The sequence below is a fragment of the Globicephala melas genome, chromosome 8 (assembly GCF_963455315.2).
Source record: "Globicephala melas chromosome 8, mGloMel1.2, whole genome shotgun sequence".
Lineage (NCBI taxonomy): Eukaryota > Metazoa > Chordata > Mammalia > Artiodactyla > Delphinidae > Globicephala > Globicephala melas.
This window is the reverse complement of record NC_083321.1, coordinates 62,023,704-62,043,234: the sequence shown is the minus strand read 5'-3', so window position 1 is coordinate 62,043,234 and position 19,531 is coordinate 62,023,704. Positions and strand designations below refer to the sequence as shown.

Here is a 19,531-nt window from a genome sequence, read left to right as displayed (position 1 = left end):
GTTGCGCTCAAGGGCCTTCTAGCAGTGGGAGGTGCTGTGCCGCGCAGCAATGAGGTTTGGAGACCGCGGAGGGTACTGGTTACAGCCTATCCACGCCTCAGGATAGAGACTGCAGAAAATTGTGAAATTTCCGGATGAAAACTGAGTGATCTTAAACCTGCCCCATTCGTTGAAAATCTACCTTAGGTATGTTACTTAAAACTTCCTGGCCAGTACATTATACTTCGTGTATTGACTTGGGATATATAAAAACTGCACAACCCTTGGCATACGAGATAGGTACTCAGTTAAAAAGTCTAAAAGTACCTGAGATTTCTTTGCTCCATCGATAGTATATTCTCCCTTGGACCTTGAGCTCCTTGTGCCATGTTACGATTTGGTTGATTGTGCCACCATAATCTGAGCACCTCAAGAGCAAGCAGGAGCTTGTTTTTTTCTGAGGATCTGTGGGCCCCTGTAGAGTATTGCTTATAAAAGGATGATTGGGTGAATGAGACGAAAGAAAAACTGTTTAGAGAGCAAAGGAGTCTTGTGGCTCCCTCAGTCAGGACAATTGAGAATCAAAGTCTTGGACCAAACCTCTGGAGACCTCTGTTTCAGATCTCCCCTTCGCAGCCTCTTTCCTCACTTATAAAGCAGAAAGGGAAACAATCTCACTAATTGTTTTGTAAAGTTGTGAGGATCCTATAAAAGCTATTACCAAGGTTGCTTGGAAAATCATTGAGCTTTATCTAGGGAGAAAGTGGTATTCAAGATAAAGGGCGGGGGGGCTTCCCTGGTGGCGTAGTGGTTGGGAGTCCGCCTGCCGATGCAGGGGACACGTGTTTGTGCCCCGGTCCGGGAGGATCCCACATCCAGCAGAGCGGCTAGGCCCGTGAGCCTGTGCGCGTCCGGAGCCTGTGCTCCGCAACGGGAGAGGCCACAACAGTGAGAGGCCCGTGTACCGCAAAAAAAAAAAAAAAAAAAAAAAAAAAAAAGATAAACGGGGAAAACTTCATAGAAGAGGTGATCAGGAGAAGACTCCGCTACCCCCACTCCTTCGCTGAGAGAGATTTATCAGATGTCAAAATCGTGGCTTGTCAAGGAACCAGAAAATAAAAACAGGTCCTCATATTCTGAGGTGGAAAGTCAGCGTACATCCCAATCGGAAAGTTTCCGAGGTAAATGAGGAGAAAGTTTGGGAAAACCAGCTTTTTAGATTCTAACGTGTGTGTGTGTGTATGTGTGAGAATATCTTTTCCCCCCTAACACTCCATTTTATACTCTTATTCCAATTTAATTTTAAATGGTTTGAAGCTAATTTTGAAGTTAATAAATGTGCATACTGTACAGTGTCTGTAGCATGCCATTCTGGAGTAATAAAGACAATTTTGTACGTTGAGATTTTATAAAAAATCAGTTCTTTTGAAATGTCAAGATGAAATGTCAAATTTCATCTCAAATTTATGGGCTTAAATTGCTCATAACTTTCCTTTATTATTCTTTAAAGTCTGCAGAATCCGTGTTGAGGCCACATCTCTCTTTCTTGTTATTGGTCATCTGTGTCTTCTCTTTTTTATGTCTGATCAATCTGGCTAATGGTTTATAATTTTTTTTGATCTTCTCAACTAGTTTCATATTTAATTGATTTTTTTTTTTGTTTTGCTTTTTTCTGTGTTCAGTTTGATTGTATTCTGCTCTGATCTGTATTTTTTCCTTTCTTATTCCTACCTGAGATTTAAGTTGTTCCTCTTTGTAATTTCTTAAGGAGGAAGCTGAGGTCATTGGTGTAAGATCTTTTTCTCCTCCATATATGAGTTTAGCGCTATGAATTTCCTGCCAAGTACTGCTTTAACTATTTCCCACAGATTTTGAAACATTGTTCATTATTTTAGTTCAGTTCAAAATACTTTAAAATTCTCTCTGCTTTTTTCTTTGACCTGTGGGTTATTTAAAAGTGTGTCACTTTCCTAGGCTTCCCTGGTGGCACAGTGGTTAAGAATCCGCCTGCCAATGCAGGGAACATGGGTTCGAGCCCTGGTCTGGGAAGATCCCACATGCCGAGGAGCAGCTAAGCCTGTGCGACACAACTACAGAGCCTGCGCTCTAGAGCCCACGAGCCACAACTACTGAGCCCACGTGCCAGAACTACTGAAGCCCACATGCCTAGAGCCCGTGCTCTGCAACAAGAGAAGCCATTGCAATGAGAAGCACATGCACCACAACGAAGAGTAGCCCCCGCTCGCCGCAACTACAGAAAGCCCATGCACATCAATGAAGACCCAACACAGCCATAAATAAATTAAAAAAAAAGTAAGTAAATAAATCTATTAAAAAAAAAGAAGTGCGTTACATTGCTAATAGTTTAAATTTTTCAAATATCTTTCTGTTATTGATTTCTAATTATATTCCATTGTGGTCAGAGAATATACTTTGTATGATTTGAATCCTTTTAAATGTATTGATATTTATAGCCCAGACTCTTGTCCATCTGGGTAAATGTTTCACGTGTGATTGAAAATAATGTATATGCTGCTGTTATGCCAAGTGTTCGAAAACCAATTAGCATAAGTTGGTTGATAGCATTTTTTAAGACTTCTTTATTCTTTCTGAATTTCTACCAACTTGTTCTATCAATTATTGAGAAAAGCTTATTGAACTCTCTTTTATGGGAATTGTTCTATTTCTCCTTTCAGTTCTATCAGCTTTTGCTTCTTGTATTTTGAAGCTTCGTTATTATATGAATAAACATTTAAGGTGAATTGATCCCAGTATCATTATGAAATAAGCTTCTTAATAATTGGTGATATGTTTTGCTTTGCAATTTACTTTGTTTAATTTTTTTTAAATTAACTTTTATTGGAGTAAAGTTGCTTTATATAATATTAATATAGCCACTCCAATAACATTTTTTCTTTCTTCTTTTTTTTTTGGCTGCACCATGCGGCATGTGGGATCTTAGTTCCTTGACCAGGGACTGGACCTGTGCCCCCTGCAGTGGAAGTGCAATCTTAACCACTGGACTGCCAGGGAAGTCCCTCCAATAACTTTCTTTTGATTAGTGTTAACAGGACAATGCTTTTCCCATTCTTTCACTTTTAACCTATTTGTGTCTTTATATTTAAATACAGTATATAATTGGATTTTTAAAAATCTAAATGGACAGTTTCTGACTTTTAATGAAGGAGGTGTCTAAGCCATTTATATTTAATATGATTTTTATATTCCAGGGTTTTAAATCTATCATCTTGCTATTTGATTTCTATGTGTTCCACCTGTTCTACATTCCCCTTTCCCTTTCTTCTGCCTTTATTTTTTGAACGAACTGAATATTTCTTATTCTGTTTTATTCCTTTGTTGGCCAATTAGCTATAATTCTTTTTAAAAATTATAATGATTGCTTTAGCATATACAGTATACCTCTCTATTAGTTTCCTCAGGCTACTCTAAGAAAGTACCACAAACTGTGTGGCTTAAAATAACAAATATATTCACTCACTATTTTGGCAGCTAGAAGTCTGAAATCAATGTATTGGCAGAGTTGGTTCCTACTGGAAGTGCTGAAGGACAATCTGTTCCATGCTTCTCTCCTAGCTTCTGGTGGTTGCTGGCAATCCTTAGTGTCTCTTCACCTGTAGAAGCATCACTCCAATCTCTGCTTATATTTTCGTATGACGTTTCTTCCCGTGTCATTGTGACTTCACATGGCCATTTCCCCACTGTGTGTGTTTGTGTACCCAAATTTCTCTTATCTTATAAGGACACCATTGGTTAAGGGCTCACCCTAACCCAATATACCTCATTTTAACTTACATCTGCAAAGACACTATTTCCAATAAGGCTACATTCACAGGTACTGGGGATTAGAACTTGAAAATATATTTTGGAGGGGCACAATTCAACTCATGACAACGTCTTTAACTTGTCACAATCTATCTTCAAGTAATATACCACTTTACATATAGTATGAGAATGTTACAACAGTGTACTTTCATTTCTTCTCAATCTTTATGCTATTGTTGTCATACATTTACTTCTACATATTTTATAAACCACATATCACATAGTTATCATTTTTTGATATCAGTAGTCATTTGTCTGTGAAGTAACTTTTAAAAATAAGAAAATTTATATTTATCCACATATTTTCCATCTCTGGTGTTTTTTGTTCTTTTTATAGATTCATTTACATCTGGTATAATTCTACCTAAAGTATTCTCTTAGAAAGCACATCTTCTGGTGATGAAATCTTTCACATTTTGGGAATCTAAAAGGTATTTTGTCCTAGTTTTAAAAATTGTGGTAAAAAACACACAACATTAAATTTGCCATGTTAACCATCTTTAAGTGTATAGTTTAGTAATGTTAAGTATAGTCACATTGTTAAGCAATAGGTCTCTAGAAACTTTTCATCTTGCAACACTGAAACTCTATACCCACTGAACACTAATTACTCCTCTTCACTCCCCTCAGCCCTTGGTAACCACCTTTCTACTTTCTATTACTATTACTATTACTTTCTATTTCTATTACTTTATATACTTTATGTGAGTGGAATCATACATTATTTGTTCTTTTGTGACTGGCTTATTTTATTTAGGTTTATCCATTTTATAGGATGTGACAGGATTCCCTTCTTTTTTTTTTTGCGGTACGCGGGCCTCTCACTGTTGTGGCCTCTCCCTTTGCGGAGCACAGACTCCGGACGCGCAGGCTCAGTGGCCATGGCTCATGGGCCTAGCCGCTCCACGGCATGTGGGATCTTCCCGAACCGGGGCACGAACCCATGTCCCCTGCATCGGCAGGCGGACTCTCAACCACTGTGCCACCAGGGAAACCCTATCCATTCATCTTTTGATGAATGTTTGGGTTGCTTCTGCCACTTGGTTATTGTGAATAATGTTGTAATGGATATTCATGTGTAAATATATCTTTAAGACCTTACTTTGAAGTCTATTGAGCTATATACTATACACCTAGAAGTGAGGTTGCTGGATCATGGTATTTCTATTTTTATTTTTTTGAGGAACCTCCATACTGTTTTCCACAATGGATACATCGTTTTACATTCCTACCAACAGTGCACAAGAGTTCCAAGTTCTCCACATCCTTGCAAGCACTTGTTATTTTCTGTTCTTTTGATAGTGACCACCTGATGGGTATGAGGGAATGTTTCAAAGTGGTTTTGATTTGCATGTCCCTAATGATTAGTGATGTTGAGCATCCTTTTATGTGCTTATTGGCCATTTGCATATAATATTTAGAGAAATGTCTGTTCAATTCATTTTCCCGTATTTTAAATGGATTTTGTTGTTGTTGAGTTGTAGAAGTTTCTTTTTCTTTTTTTTTCTTTTTTTTTTTTTTTGCAGTACGCAGCCCTCTTAGTGTTGTGGCCTCTCCTGTTGAGGAGCACAGGCTCTGGACGTGCAGGCTCAGCGGCCATGGCTCATGGGCCTAGCCGCTCCACGGCATGTGGGATCTTCCCGGACTGGGGCATGAACCTGTGTCCCCTGCATCGGCAGGCGGACTCTCAACCACTGCGCCACCAGGGAAGCCCTGTAGAAGTAACCCCATGTCAGATATATGACTTGCAATTACTTTCTCCCATTTCATAGGCTATCTTTTCATTTTGTTGATTGTTTCCTTTGATGTACAGAAGTCTTTAAGTTTCATGTACTCCCATATGTCTGTTTTTTATTTTGTTGCCTGGGCTTTTGGTGTCATAGTCAAGAAATCATTTTCCAGTGTCCTCAAGTTTCTCTGCCATGTCTTCTTTTAAGAGTTTTTGGATATGGAGTATGGAAAAGGCCCAACTTTATTCTTTTGCATGTGGAAATATATCTATTTTTCCAAACACCATATGTTGAAGAGACTGCCTTTTTCCCATTGTGTAGTTTTGGCACCCTTGTCAAAAATCACTTGGCCTATTTTTTAAGGATGTATTTCTTGACTATCTATTGTGTTCCACTGGTTAATATATCTATCTTTATGCCAGTATCACATTGTATTAATTACTGTTCCTTTGTAGTATGTTTTGAAATCAAAAAGTACGAGGCCTCCAGCTTTGTTCTTTTTCAGGAATGTTTTGGCAAGTCAGGTCCCACATGAATTTAGGATTTTTTTCTATTTCTGCAAAAATTGCCGTTGGGATTTTGATAGGGATTGCATTGAATATGTAGATTGCTTTGGGTCATATGAACATTTTAACAATATTGAGTCTTTCAATCCACAGGCATGGGCTGTCTTTCCATTTATTTGTATCTTCTTTGATATTTTTAGTAGTGTTTTGTAGTTTTGAGTGTATGAGTCTTTTACCTCCTTTGTTAAGTTTATTCCTAAGTATTGTATTTTTTATTTTTTTTTTTTTGGTGCTGTAGTAAATGGAATTATTTTCTTAATTTCCTTTTTGGATTGGTCATTGTTAGTGAAGAGAAACACGACTAATTTTTGTGTGTTGATTTTGTATGCAGAAACTTTGCTGAAATTGTTTTTAGTTGTAACATTATTTTTTCTGGGATTCTTAGTTTTTTCTGCATATCAGATCATGTCATCTGTGAACAGAGATAATTTTACTTCTTTTCTAGGTTTTTTTTAATGTCTAAATTACTTTGGCTAGAACTTCCACACTCTGTTGAATAGTATTGGCAGGATTATGTATTCTTGCCTTCTTCTTCATCTTAGAGGACAAGCTTTCAGTCCTCTACCATTGAATATGTTATTAGCTATGGGCTTTTAATATGTGGCTTTTGTTATGTTGAGGTAGTTTCTTTCTGTTTCTAGTTTGTTGAGTAACTTTTGTCATAAAATGATATTGAATTTTTCTGCATTGATTGAGATGATCGTGTGGTTTTGTCCTTGATTTTGTTAATGTGGTGTATTACATTGATTGATTTTTGTATATTGAACCATCCTTGCATTCCAAGTATAAATCCCACTTGGTCATAGTGTATGATTCTTTTAATGTACTGTTGAATTCAGTTTGCTAGTATTTTGTTTAGGATTTTTGCATCATTATTAATCAGGAATATTGGTCTTTAGCTTTATTTTCTTGTGTTTTTGTTTGGTTTGGGTATCAGGGTAATGCTGGCCTCATAGAATGAGTTTGGGAGTGTTCCCTATTTTCAGTTCTTAAGAAGAGTTTGAAGAGGATTGGTGCTAATCCTTCTTTCAATGTTTGGTACAATTCTCTGGTGAAGGCATCTGGTCCTGGGCTTTTCTTTGTTGGGAGCTTTTTCATTAGTGCTTCTATCTTCTTGCTAGTTATAGGTATATTCATACTTTTTATTTCTTCATGTTTCAGTTTTGGAAGATTGTATGTTTTTAGGGATTTATCCATTCCTTCTAAGGTATCCAATTTGTTGGCATATAATAATTCACAGTAATCTCTTATAATCCTTTTTATTTCTGTTACATCAGTTGTAAAGTCCCTATTTTCATTTCTAATTTTAGCTATTTGAGTCTTCTTATTTTTTTTTTAGTCTAGCTAAGAGTTTGTCAATTTTGTAAATCTTAAAAAAAACCTACTGATTTCATTGATTTTTTTTCCTATTGTCTTTCTATTCTCTTTTTCATTTATTTACTCTCTAATCTTTATTATTTCCTTCCTTCTACTAACTTTGGGTTTAGTTTGTTCTTCTTTTTCTAGTTCTTTGATGTGTAAGTTTAGGTTATTGATTTGAGACCCTTCTCTTTTAATGTAAGTGTTTACTGCTATTAACTTTCCTCTTGGTTCTACTTTCATTGCACCCATAAGTTTTGATATGTTGTGGGTTTTCAGATCCAGAAAAGATCTAGGTATTTGTAAATAAATAAATAAATTCCTTATTTCTTTTATAAAATAAGAATTTTCTAAATTATAATGCTCTCTTTTTGACCCATTTGTTGTTTAATAGTACATTCTTTCCTTGACATTGGTCTTAGTGATGATTTTTTATATTTGACACCGAAAGCAAGTGCAAGAAAATCAAAAATAAACAAGTGGGAGTACATCAAACCAAAAAGCTTCTGTACAGCAAAGGAAACCATCAACAAAATGAAAAGTCAACCTACCAAATGGGAGAATATATTTGCAGGTCATGTGTTTGATAAGTGGTCAACATCCAAAATATATAAAGATAAAAAACTCGTACAACTCAATAGCAAGAAAACCCCCAAAATCTCATTAAAAAATGGGAAGAGGATCTGAATAGACACTTTTTCAAGGAGGGTATATAAATGGCCAACAGGTATATGAAAAGGTGCTGAGAATCATTAATCATCAGGGAAATGTAAATCAAAACCACAATGAGTTATCACCTCACACCTGTTAGAATGGCTATTATCAAAAAGACAAGAAATAACAAATGTTGGCAAGGATGTGGAAAAAAGGAATCCCTTGTGCACTCTTGGTCAGAATGTAAATTGGTGCAACTACTATGCAAAACAGGATGGAAGTCCTCAAAAAATTAAAAAATAAAGCTACTGTATGATCCAGCAATTCCACTTCTGGGTGTTTATCTGAAGTGAAAACACTAACTTCAAAAGAAATATGCACCCCGTGTTCACTGCAGCATTTTATAATAGCCAAGAGATGGGCTCAACTTAAGTGTCCATTAAGGGATGAATGGGATACTATTCAGCCATAAAAAGAAGGAGATCTTGCCATCTGTGACAACAGGGACAGACCTTGAGGGGATTATGCTAAGTGAAATAAGCCAGAGAGAGAGAGACAAATACCACATACCTCATTTATATGTGGAATCTAAAACCACCACCACTTGGGACTTCCCTGGTGGTCCAGTGGTTAACACTTTGCCTTCCAATGCAGCAGGTGCAGGTTTGATCCCTGGCTGGGGAGCTGAGACCCCACATGCCTCATGGCCAAAAAACCAAGCATGAAACAGAAGCAATATTGTAACAAATTCAATAAAGATTTTAAAAATGGTCCACATCCAAAAAAATAAATTAAAAAAACAAAAAACCACCAACACCACCACCAACAAACCAAACTCATAGATACAGAGAACAAGATTGGTATTGCCAGAGATGAGGGTTTGGGGTGGCCAAAATGGTGAAGGGAGTTATAAAATAAATAATTGCTTGGGATGTAATTTGTATCATGGTGAATATAGTTAATAATACTGTATTGTATGTTTGAAAGTTGCTAAGAGAGTAAATCTTGAAAGTTCTCATCCCAAGAAAAAAAATTATACATATACGTGGTGATGGTTGTTAACTAGACTTATTGTGGTAATCATCTTGAAATGTATACATAATTAAATCATTATGTTGTGTGCCTGAAATTACTATGTTATATGTCAATTATGTCTTTTTTAAAAAAATTAATTGATTAATTTATTTTTGGCTGTGTTGGGTCTTTGTTTCTGTGAGAGGGCTTTCTCTAGTTGTGGCAAGCGGGGGCCACTCTTCATCATGGTGCGCGGGCCTCTCACTATTGCGGCCTCTCTTGTTGTGGAGCACAGGCTCCAGATGCGCAGGCTCAGTAGTTGTGCCTCATGGGCCCAGTTGCTCTGCGGCATGTGGGATCTTCCCAGAGCAGGGCTCGAACCTGTGTCCCCTGCATTGACAGGCAGGTTCTCAACCACTGTGCCACCAGGGAAGCCTCAATTATGTCTTTTTTTTTAAGTTTTTTTTTTTAAAGATTTTTTTGATTTGGACCATTTTTTAAAGTCTTTACTGAATTTGTTACAACATTGCTTCTGTTTTATGTTTTGGTTCTTTGGCCGCGAGGCATGTGGGGTCCTAGCTACCCAACTAGGTATCGAACCCGCACCCTCTGCAATGGAAGGTGAAGTCTTAACCACTGGACTGCCAGGGAAGTCCCTAAAAGTTTTTTTTTTTATTGAAGTATAGTTGATTTACAATGTTTCAGGTGTACAGTAAAGTGATTCAGTTATATGTATATAATAAATATATATATGTTCCTTTTCAGATTCTTTTCCATTATAAGTTATTACAAGATATTGAACATGGTTCCCTGTGCTCTACAATAGCTCTTTGTTGTTTATCTATTATATATATAGTAGTGTGTGTCTGTTAATCCCAAATTCCTAATTTATCCTTCCCCTCCTTTCGCCTTTGGTAACCATAAGTTTGTTTTCTATGTCTGTCAGTCTATTTCTGTTTTGCAAATAAGTTCATTTGTATCATTTTTTCAGATTCCACATCTAAGTGATATCATATGATATTTGTCTTTCTCTTTCTGACTTACTTTACTTAGTATGATAATCTGATGATAATGATAATAACAATTATATCTCTTTTTTAGAGATTTCTAGATATCTTTTTTTTGAAATTTTATTTTATTTTATTTATTTATTTTTGGTTGCATTGAGTCTTCCTTGCTGCACGTGGGCTTTCTGTGGTTGCATTGAGTGGGGGCTACTCTTTGTCATGGTGTGCAGCCTTCTCATTGTGGTGGCTTCTCTTGTTGCGGAGCATGGGCTCTAGGTGCGCAGGCTTCAGTAGTTGTGGCATACGGGCTTAGTTGCTCCGTGGCATGTGGGATCTTCCCGGACCAGGGTTCGAACCCGTGTCCCCTGCATTGGCAGGTGGATTCTTAACCACTATGCCACCAGGGAAATCCTCAATTATATCTTAATGAAAGAAAGAAACCAAAATATAAATACTTTCAAAATGATTAAAACCTTGTGTTTTAACATTAAAAATTTAAATAAATAGGATTTTTTTGTGTGCAAAGAAGAAAAAAGTGAAGAATGTTTTATTGTTGTTATAGGCATCTGTGGTGAACTTTAGTTATTAATTGCCTATGTGACTAGCCATAGAAAGGGTGCAGCGTCAGAAGAGAGGTAAGGCTTGCAGTTTGATACACTCAGCAAGGACATGCAGGAGGGCCTATGGTGGGCTGCCTCTCCCGACACTTATGTGAATTGGTTCAAACACAATAAGATGGATTTGGTTTATACAAACAAAGTAAATATATTTGGACTGAAATTTGAAGGATTTTAGTTGTACCTATTGAAGAAACATTTAAATTAAAGTTAATATAATATATAGAGCAGAATACATTTGAGTAATATATATATATATTTGAATAATAAACATGAAAAAAGAGTGCATTGTTTAATTTCCACATATTTGTGGATTTTTCTATTTTTCTTCTACTGTTTATTTCTAGTTTCATTTCATTGTAGCCAGAGAAGATACTTTGTATGACTGCAGTCTTCTTAAATGTGAAAAGACTTGTTTTGTGGTCTAACATGTTACCTATCTTGAGAATGTTCCATACCTTGATTCTCTTTTCATTTCCCTTTGTGTAAATTATATAGGTATTTTCTTTGTGATTACCATTGCAATAACATGAAACATCTTAAAGGTATAGCAGTCTATTTTAAACTGATAATAACTTCAATTGCCTATAAAATCTCTACTCCTTTAAATCTCTGCCTTTCTTATTACAGGCATACCTTGGAGACTGTGGCTTCAGTCCAGACCACTGTAATAAAGCAGATACCACAATAAAGCAAATCACATGAATTTTTTGGTTTCCCAGTGCATATAAAAGTTACATTTACACTATACTGTAGTCTATTAAGTGTGCAATAGTATTATGTCTTTAAAAACAATGTACATGCCTTAATTTTAAAATACATTATTGCTAAAAAATGCTAACCATCATCTGAGTCTTCAGTGAGTTGTAATCTTTATCAGGTGCAGGGTTTGAAATATTGCAAGAATTACCAAAATGTGACACAGAGACGTGAAGAGAGCAAATACTGTTGGGAAAATGGTGCCTGATGCTGGGTTGCTACAAACCTTCAATTTGTGAAAAATGCAGTATCTGCAAAGCACAATAAAGCAAAGCTCAGTAAAATGAGGTATGCCTATATATGTTATTGATGATACAATTACCTCTTTTATATTGTGTATCCATTAACATAAATTTGTAACAATTTTTTATGTTTTTGTTTCTTAAATTCTATATTAGATTGTAAAGTGATTTACACACATACATTATCACACTACAGAATTCTATATTTGTCTAAATATTTACTTATACCAGGGAGTTTTATATTTTTGTATGGTTCTGTGTTGTTTATAATCCTTTTGCTTCAACTTGAAGGAGTCCCTTCAGCATTTTGTAGGGCAGATCTAGTGGTAAGGAACTCCCTTAACTTTTGTTTTTGTAGGAAACTCTTTAATTTCTCCTTTGTTTTTGAAGAAAAGTTTTCCAAGATATAGTATTCTTGGCTGGCATTTTTTTTGTTTCAGTACTTTAAATATATTATCCTACTCCCTTCCAGGGAAGGTTTCTACTGAGAAATCTGCTGACAATCTACTAGTAGCTCCTTTGTACATAAAATTTGCATTTTCCTGGCTGCTTTCAAGATTCTTTGCCTGTGACTTTTGACAATTTGATTATAACGTCTGTTGGCTTACAAACTGGCCCCTCTACAAGGAGGGTAAGGAGAGACTGAAGAATGAAGCAGACCACTTCATTTTGGTAGGTGGCAATTTTAATAAACAAGGGAATTTACATACAAGGCTTGTGTTGGGTGGCCGCAAGATGAGTAATCTCCACATCGTCTACCTGCCAGAATCTTAAAAGTTTATAGAGAGGCCTTAACTAGGTTCAGTCATGTATACTGTCTTGATGGTCTCAACAACACTGTTCTCTCAAGGCTGTGTCCTTGAAAACGGTTCCCACTGTGGGAATGATGGGCAGAACATACATTCTAAGGACAGGGAAGGGGGTGAGAAGCCTCTGTTTGCCCTGGTCCAGCTTTTAGGTCAACCAGTGGTCATGTCTTCTAATAGATTACCTCTTCAAACAATATCTCTTGTTGTAGATCCCTTTAGATTTTCCCTAACTGGAGTTTCTTGAATTTCTTGAATTTGTATGTCCATTTCTCTCCTCAGATTTGGGAAGATTTCAGCCATTATTTCTTCAAATAGAATCTCTGTTCCTTTCTTTCTTTCTTCTCCTGCTGGGATTCACATGGTGCATATATGGTTCCATTTGATGATGACCCAAAAAGTGCCTTAGGCTCCCCTTCATCTTTCATTCTTTTTTTCTTTTTGCTCCTCTGCAAACAGTACTTTTGAAAGTCTTGCTGTCAAGTTCATGGATTCATTCTTCTGACTGCTCAGGTCTGCTGTGGAGTCCCTTTAGTGAATTTTTCAATCCAGATATTGTGTTCTTAAGTTCCACAATTTCTGTTTGGTTCTTCTTCATAGTTTCCTTCTCTTTGTTGATATTCTCATTTGGTTCATGCATAATTTTCCTGATTTCATTTTAGTTGTCTATCTATGTTCTCTTTTAATTCATTGAGCACCCTTATAGCAATAATTTTGATTTTTTTTTGGCTAATTAATATATTTCTGTTTCATTAGGGTTACTTTCTGGAGATTTAATTTTTTCATTTAAATGTGTCATTTTTCTTGTTTCTTTGTATGGCTTATTATTTTTTTCTTGGGATTTTAGCATTTGAAGAATCAGCCATCACCCCCAGACTTTTTAATCTGCAATTGTGTAGGGAGAACTTTCTCCACTGAGCCTGGCTAGGGATTCTGGAGACCGCTCAAATCTTTTCTAGGGATGCATCCTCTCTGGGCTTTAGGAGGTTTGCCAGTTCTTCTTCTTTTTTTTAAGAATAAATTTATTTATTTATTTATTTTTGGCTGCATTGGGTCTTCGTTGCTGCACACGGGCTTTCTCTAGTTGTGGTGAGTGGGGGCTACTCTTTGTTGTGGTGCACGGGCTTCTCATTGTGGTGACTTCTTTTGTTGCGGAGCACAGGCTCTAGGTACGTGGGCTTCAGTAGTTGTGGCACACAGGCTCAGTAGTTGTGGCTCGTGGGCTCTAGAGCACAGGCTTAGTAGTTGTGGCACACGGGCTTAGTTGCTCTGCGGCATGTGGGATCTTCCTGGACCAGGGCTGGAATCCGTGTCCACTGCATTGACAGGTGGATTCTTAACCACTGCACCACCAGAGAAGTCTACCAGTTCTTCCTGAGAGCTCCCACTGGAGTGTCTCTTTGATACTGTGGCCTCTTTGGTACTGTAATAAGCTGCAGTATTGGAACTCTACCTAGTGTCTCTGGTAATGAAAACTCTGGTGAATGTTGATGGTTTTGTTCTCAGATACCCCTAATCTGGCTTCTGTATTCCTGTCAGTACTTGGATTCAAGTAAGACAGAAAATGGTCCCTCAGGCAGCCCCCCATAAAAGTCAGAATAATGGACATACATTCTACTTGTTTCTCTCACCAGGGAGAATATGTGAACTGAGGTTTTCCTCCTAATGGTGCCACACTGTGTGGACAGTAGGGGTTCTGGCAAGAGAAAGTGCTGTGAATTTTCCTGCCGACTTTGAGGCAGTTGGCTTAGTGCTCACCTGGGGTGCAGGATCCGTTTTTTTTTTTTAACTTATTTTATTCAAGTATAGTTGATTTACAATGTTGTGTTCATTTCTGCTGTATAGCAAAATGATTCACTTATACATATGTATGTGTGTGTATGTATATATATATACACACACATACACACACACACACATATGTATATACACACACACATTCTTTTTCTTTTCCATTATGGTTTATCACAGAATATTGAATATAGTTCCCTGTGCTATACAGTGGGACATTGTTGCTTATCCATTCTATATATAATAGTTTGTATATGCTAATCCCAAACTCTCATTCCATCCATCCCCACCCCACACACACATTGGCAACCACCAGTCTGTTCTCTATGTCTGTGTGTCTGTTTTGTAGATAAGTTCATTTGTGTCATATTTTAGATTCCACATATAAGTGATATCTTTGATATTTGTCTTTCTCTGACTAACTTCACTTAGTATGATAATCTCTAGGTCCAGCCATGTTGCTGCAAATGGCATTATTTCATTCTGTTTTTATGGCTAAGTAGTAGTCCACTGTATATATGTACCACATCTTCTTTACCCATTCATCTATCAATGGACGTTTAGGTTGTTTTCATGTCTTGGCTATTGTGAATAGTGCTGCTATGAACATAGGGGTGCATATATCTTTTTGAATTATAGTTTTGTCTGGATATATGTCCAGGAGTCAGATTGCTGGATCATATGGAAACTCTATTTTTAGTTTTTTGAGGAACCTTCATACTGTTTTCCACAGTGGCTACACCAATTCACATTCCCACAAACAATGTAGGAGGGTTCCCTTTTCTCCACACCCTCTCCAGCATTTCTTGTTTGTAGACTTTTTAATGATAGCCATTCTGACCAGTGTGAGGTGGTACCTCATTGTAGTTTTGATTTGCATTTCTCTAATAATCAGCCATGTTGAGCATCTTTTTATATGTCTGTTGCCCATCTGTGTGTCTTCTTTGGAGAAATGTCTTTTTAGGTGTTCTGCCCATTTTTCAGTTGGGTTGTTTTGTTATTGAATTGTATGAGCTGTTTGTATATTTTGGAAATGAAATCCTGTTGGTCACATCATTTGCAAATATTTTCTCCCATTCTGTAGATTGTCTTTTCATTTTATTTTGGTTATGGTTTCCTTTGCTGTACAAAAGCTTGTAAGTTTAATTAGGTCCCATTTGTTTAGTTTTGCTTTCATTTCTATTGCCTTGGGAGACTGACCTAAGAAGACATTGGTACGATTTATGTCAGACAATGTTTTGCCTATGTTCTCTTCTAGGAGTTTTATGGTGTCATGTCTTATATTTGTCTTTAAGCCATTTTGAGCTTATTTTTGTATGTGGTGTGAGGGTGTGTTCTAACTTCATTGATTTAAATGTGGCTGTCCAGGGAGCTCCCTAGTGGTTAGGATTCGGCACGTTCACTGCTAGGACCTGGATTCAATCCCTGCTTAGGGAACTGAGATCCTGCAAGCCGCGTGGCACGGCCCCAAAAAAAAAAAAAAAAATGCAGCTGTCCAACCTTTCCAACACCACTTGCTGAAGAGTGTCTTTTCTCCATTTTATAGTCTTGTCTCCTTTGTTGAAGATTAATTGACCATAAGTGGGTGGGTTTATTTTTAGGCTGTCTATTCTGTTCCATTGATCCATATGTCTGTTTTTGTGCCAATACCCATGCTGTTTTTTTTTTTCTTCTTCGGTATGCGGGCCTCTCACTGCTGTGGCCTCTCCCATTGCGGAGCACAGGCTCCGGACGCGCAGGCTCAGGGGCCATGGCTCAGGGGCCTAGCTGCTCCGCGGCATGTGGGATCTTCCCGGACCGGGGAACAAACCCGTCCCCCGCATCGGCAGGCGGACTCTCAACCACTGCGCCACCAGGGAAGCCCCCCATGATGTTTTGATTACTGTAGCTTTGTAGTATTTTCTGAAGTCTGGGAGGGTTATGCCTTGCAGGATTCTTTTAACTGGTTTCTGGATTTCTCACAAAGGCACATGGTTTGTGTAGTATTGTTAAATTCCTGTGTCTATGGGAGAAGGAGGGTCTATGGCTTCCTATTCTGCCATCTTGCTGATGTCATCCTCCTTTTTCAGCCCTAGTTTTTGAAAAATATTTCTGCTAGGTATAGAATTCTAGGTAGACTTTTTTCAAATGTTAGTATTTTAAAGATTTTGCTGTGCTGTTTTCTGGCTAGCATTATTACCAGTGAGAAGTCTGCTATCATTCTTATTATTTCTCTAGGTATTTCTCTGGCTCCTATTAAGATTTTCTCTTTATTACTGGTTTTAAACAATTTGATTGTGATGTGCTGTGGGAGTAGTTTTTCTCATATTTATTTTGCTTGGAGTTCATTGAGCTTCTTGAATCTGGGGTTTTAAAAAATTTCACGTATTTTGAGGTATAATTAATGTATACAATTGTAAGATATTTAAAGTGTACATCACAGTGATTTAATATACGTACATATACATCTATTTCATTAACACATCCGTCACTTCACATTTATCTTTTTGTGTTTGAGAACATTTAAGTTTTAGTCTCCTAGCAAGTTTCAATTATACAGTACAGTGTTATCAACTAGAGTCACTATGGTTTTCATTAGATCCTCACACCCATTCATCTTATAGCTGAAATTTTGTACCCTTTTACAAACCTCTCTCTATTTCTTCACTCCCGGTCCCAGTGGCAGATCAGAGTTTTTGTCTGTTCTCTCCGCACTGGGTTGGGGTGTAGAGCCAACGTGGGTGGAGTGTTTTTGAGCTCATTAAGAACTTGTTATTAGTTTAGTGCAATCCTGTGACACTCCTGAATGCAAGCCCCATTGGCTTTCAGAGCCAGGCAATCTGGGTGCAGATTGCCTGGCTCTCTCTCAGCTGGCAGCTGCTAAAGCTGGTGTGTCAGATACTGTGTACAAGGTCCTTCCAGAGAGATAACTGTGACTCAGAGCAGACCAAAAGGAGAGGGTATGGGAGGTGTCCACAGTCTTCCCTAGTGTTTGGAGATGATTGCAGTTAGCCTCTAGATGCATGCTAAATTAGAAGCCTGACCTCAGGCAGCATCTTTTAAAGTATGCAAAGAGACCCCTTTTAGGGAAATACCGAGAGATGGGGGTTTGTGCATGCTTACTCTGTGCTGAGCCCTGGGGGTATAGCCAGTTTAAGAATTGCTTTTTTGTTTGCTACTGTCTGTGGGGCTAGTGAATGGGAGCCTATTGGTTATCAGAGCCAGGAGATCTGGGGACCCACCCCTTGGGAAGCAGCTGCAAAAGCTGAGGTACAGATGAGTGTATTAGCTCCTTCCAGGCAGATACTGGTGACTTGGAGCAGCCTGAAGAGAGAAGGTGGAAAGGTGTGTTCTGGCTTCCCTGGTCTCTGGGGAGGATTGCAGTTAGCGCCTAGATGCAAGTTAAATTAGAATTCTGACCTTCAGCAGCATTTCTCAAAGTGTGTAAAAATAGACCCCATTCAGGGAAGACTGGAAGACTGACTGGCATTTTTTGCCTGCTCCCTCTGCACTGAGCCCTGAGGATAGCTACATTCAGTGCTCCTACAAATGGGTCTCATGGAGTTGCTGCAAGCCTACTGGCTTTCAGAGCTAGGTGTTTTGAGGGGCGACTCCTCAGATGGAAGTCAAATGTTACGGCATTAGTTGTTGGGTCCAAACGCTTCCCTTCGCTCGTCAGGGAGAAACTGGGATTTTCTTTCTTTTTTCTAATATCTTTATTGGAGTATTATTGCTCTACCATGGTGCATTAGCTTCTGCTGTATAACAAAGTGAATTAGTCATACGTATACACATATCCCCATAGCCCCTGTCTCTTGTGTCTCCCTCTCACCCTCCCTTTCCCACCCCTCTAGGTGGTCACAAGGCACCGAGCTGATCTCCCTGTGCTGTGCAGCTGCTTCCCACCAGCCATCCATTCTACATTTGGTAGTGTATATATGTCCATGCCACTCTTTCACCTGGTCCCAGCCCACCCCTCCCCCTCCCCGTGTCCTTAAGTCCACTCTCCACATCTGCACCTTTATTCCTGTCCTGCCCCTAGGTTCTTCAGAACCATTTTACTTTATTTTTTTTAGATTCTATATATATGTGTTAGTGTACAGTATTTGTTTTTCTCCTTCCAACTTACTTCACTCTGTATGACAGACTCTAGGTCCATCCACCTCACTGTAAATAACTCAATTTTGTCTCTTTTTATGGCTGAGTAATATTCCATTGTATATATGTGCCACATCTTCTTTATCCGTTCATCTGTCAATGGACACTTAGGTTGCTACCATGTCCTGGCTTTTGTAAATAGTGCTGCAATGAACATTTTGGTACATGACTGTTTTTGAATTATGGTTTTCTCAGAGTATTTGACCAGTAGTGGGATTGCTGAGTCATATGGTAGCTCTATTTTTAGTTTTTTAAGGAACCTCCGTACTGTTCTCCACAGTGGCTCTATCAATTTACATTCCCACCAACAGTGAAGGAGGGTTCCCTTTTCTCCACACCCTCTCCAGCATTTATTGTTTGTAGACTTTCTGGCCATTCTGACCGGTGTGAGGTGATACCTCATTGTAGTTTTGATTTGTATTTCTCTAATGATTAGTGATGTTGAGCATCCTTTCATGTGTTTTTTGGCAATCTGTGAATCTTCTTTGGAGAAGTGTCTATTCAGGTCTTCTGCCCATTTTTTGATTGGGTTGTTTGTAATGGCAGTAACATATACAGACTCCCTGTGAGTTGGCCACTGTTTTGATTTACATGTATTAACTCATTTAGTGCTGACAACACTTCGAGGTAAGTACAATCTTTATTTCTCAGTTTACAGATGAGGAAAGTGAGGTGCAGAGTGGTGAAATAGCTTGTTCAAAGTTATCCGTTGGTAAGTAGTAAGGCCAGGATTTGAACTTTGATAGTGGAGCTCCAGGCTGTACTTCACACCTCTGAACTATCTTGCCTCTAGTGACTTGCTGCCTTTCTGCACTCTGGTTCACCTAGCTTCACCTTTGGGCTCAGGCCCAGATCAAGTTTTCCCTAATTTCTCCTTTCAGGCCTCTTACAGCCACTTTGGCAAGTACTGCTTCCAAAGCCAGTGGAAAACACTGGTAGACTTCCCTGCTTTTTCTATTGTAAAAAAGGCAAATTGAAGTCATGGAGTAAGATACAGATCTCTCCTGCTTTCAGGTGGCAAGGGAGG

The 19,531-nt window shown here is 38.1% G+C and overlaps 1 long non-coding RNA gene across 1 annotated transcript; it reads left to right on the top strand.

The window, feature by feature from the left end:
- The first annotated feature begins 54 nt into the window (after positions 1–54).
- Positions 55–11,725, top strand: LOC132597696 (uncharacterized). Its single transcript, XR_009564940.2, has 3 exons — positions 55–186; positions 1,954–2,292; positions 11,400–11,725. It is a non-coding gene; the product is annotated as an uncharacterized lncRNA (long non-coding RNA).
- Positions 11,726–19,531: the final 7,806 nt, after the last annotated feature.